Here is a 2,998-nt window from a genome sequence, read left to right as displayed (position 1 = left end):
ACAGACAGAGATAGCTGTCCATGCAGGCCCTTCTCCCTGGCTATTCTCTCTGAACTGCTGTAGGCTTCCTCATCTCACACACTGTGGGTGGATACTGCTATTCTTATAAGAACAAAGAAAAGGAGTAGTGATATAAATTTGAGGGTTCATTTTCATACCCAGTGTAAAAAGTGGGGGATGGTCTGAAATTTTGCCTGGAAAGATGTGGATGAGTGTTAAAAAAAAAATCTTACTTGTTCTACCAGTTTAGAGTTTCACATTTTACTGTTCAGTACACTGGTAACTATATGTACTATAGATATGTAACTATATCCATGAATATATAAATATTCTAGGTAGTACGTAAATCTATATACATAGGTGTAGATAGATATTTTAAACTTACATAGAAAATTCTTTGTAACACTGGGGTAAGAGATTTCTGTGGGTATGCAACCTAGTTGCTCTACAAGGAAAGCTGTTTTGCTTGGCTTATGTCCTAAGTTCACTTGTTTTGGACAACTCTTAGAGTCTTTCATTTGATCCCATTTAAGAGTGGAAGGGGACTTTTGAAATGAATTTTGAAACAGCTTTTGAAACATTCCTGAAATGTCTCCTAGTCAGGGGTGTCCAATCTATAGCCCACAGACCCCATGAGGCCCACGGTGGCTATGAATGCAGCCCCAAAGAAAAGCATAACTTTACTTAAAATATTATGAGATTTTTCTTGTTTCTGTTACTGTTTGTTAATTTAATGTGTGGGCTAAGACAACTCTTCTTCTTCCAGTGTGACCCAGAGACACCAAAAGTTTGGACACCCCTGTTACCCATCACCAGAAAAGCCAGAACCAGGCTCCCTAAAGGCCCATTGGAGGCATTAGAAGAATTCCGCTTTGCTCTCAGTGAGACTCTTCAAGAAACCATTCCAACAAAGGCAAAGTCTGGGAAGACAAGAACATCTGATCCATCCTCTCTTTAGGACTTGCAGATGTTCCATCTGGAAATATCAATAGTCTGAGACCCTCCCAGTACCCCTATTCCCAGCTACCATAGTGAGTCATGTTAGTTAGAATTAGAAATGACCCTAAGGGAATCACGCCCTTTTTCCTAGGGAAAGGAAGCGGGAGTGGCAGGACTCGCAGCATTTGAAAGAGACTGGGGTGTCGCCGTGGCACTAGCCACGAGCTCAGGATGGGCCCCTATTCCTCGGTCCGGTTCCTGCAACCCACTCTGCTCGGGAGGGCACTGTCTCCAGCACCCGCCCCAACACCACTTTCCTCTGACGTCCACTCCTGAGCTCTGACGATCGCCCCCACCGGCCACCCTTATAAAGGGGACTTTTGTCAATACTGCGATCGATCACCACTTCTCCCAGTTCCCTGCTCCCTCCGCCGGCGCCCACACCTGTAAACTCCGCCAGCGCCCAGGTTCTTAGAGAAGCCAGGCGGGGAGACGCGGGGGAACATTACCCCGGCGCCTGGCCCTGCCCCGCCCCTTTGCACCCCCGCCCACACCTTCCCACCGCACCCTTGCGCACACGCGTACACACACACACACACAGACACACACACACACACCGTTGCACCCTTGGAGTCCCCGCCACCGTGGTTCACAGAGGTGGCGGTCCCGGTTGCAGAAGGACCCGCAAAGCGCTTCTCGGTGCAGGGACCACTCCAGGTAGGCGCGGAGCCGGGGGATCCCGGGTGCTCAGGAGCATCCCTCCTTTACTGTGTGGGCGCGGAACAGGGTATTTTTCAGAGCGGACGGACGCGGCTTTTTTGCCTCTTCGTGGGGACGCGCTGGCTATCCACTCCCTAGCACTCATCGTTCTCGGGTGCGAGGGGCTGAAAGTCTGGTTATAAAAGAGACAAAGTCTTTTCTCAGGAAATGGGCAGGGTGGCCCAGGGGATAGCCGGCCTGGGGAGCTCCTGGGCAAGGCCCCAGAAAGAACTTCCCGGTTCGGTTGCTCACAAAGGCAGAGCCCGTCAAGCCCACCAGGGCTCCTGATTTGCTTTCCCCAGAATCCGAGGGACGTTAGCTCTTTTGCCCAAGGTCTCATTAACCACCTGCGTGCACACATATGAGTTTCCCCAGAAACCTGTTTATGGAACTGGGTACATGATAGCTGAGATTACAAGTGGGGGGGGGGGGTGCGGAGAGAAAAAGTGCAGGTGTCAGAACTTGACATCTTCTAAGAGTCTCGATTTTAATACCTTTGACCCTCTGATATGTTTTTAAGGACTTATGTATTTTTAAAATCGTTTTCTTTTATATACCATTGAGGGGGTGGGGGAGAGATAAAAGGAACAAAGGACAATGGATAAGGAAGAAGACTGATCAAGATGTTAAACATAACACCTCTGATTGCTACAAAACGGTGAACCACAGGCACTTGTTGAAAATTGGAGTTGATGTGGTTTTGTGGAATGGATTTTCCTAAAGTTTTTGTTGTTGTTTTTGTTTGTTTATTTTGTTTGTGCTTTGTATACATTTTCACAGCACATTACTTTTGAAACATTCCCTGAAACTGAAAGGAGGGATGAAAGAATGAACGAATGAATGAACAAATATGTTAGAATTCTCAGAGTAGCCTTTTATGATACACTTGCCTTACTGAATAATTCTAGATCAGATAATGTTAGTTCCCAAAAGCAAATACATATTCTTTATAAGTAATTTCTTGACTGAATTACTAAGTTACAAAAAAGGTTAATTTTGTATTGAAAGAATTTATTAAACATAAATGATTATGATTACATTTGTTACAAAGCATTTTAATTTTTTGAATGCTCAAAACAATGCTATTTTGTTAAGTAGAATAATTTAATAGACACTTGTTGGTAACTGCTAGTTTAACATGCAATTTCAATGAACTTTTTCAAGCTACAAAGGATCTCTTATGAGCCAGGTGGTGTATTCCTCACTGCTTATGTATGCTTGGCTGGTTTATAATGCATTACTGTATTTTCTTCAAAAGCCTTAATGAAGTAGACAGCTGTGGAAGATTCCAGACCCTCAG

This window comes from Pteronotus mesoamericanus, unplaced genomic scaffold (assembly GCF_021234165.1).
Source record: "Pteronotus mesoamericanus isolate MK-2021 breed Mesoamerican mustached bat unplaced genomic scaffold, CSHL_Meso_final scaffold_31, whole genome shotgun sequence".
NCBI classification, from domain to species: domain Eukaryota; kingdom Metazoa; phylum Chordata; class Mammalia; order Chiroptera; family Mormoopidae; genus Pteronotus; species Pteronotus mesoamericanus.
Note: the sequence above shows the minus strand (reverse complement) of the source record.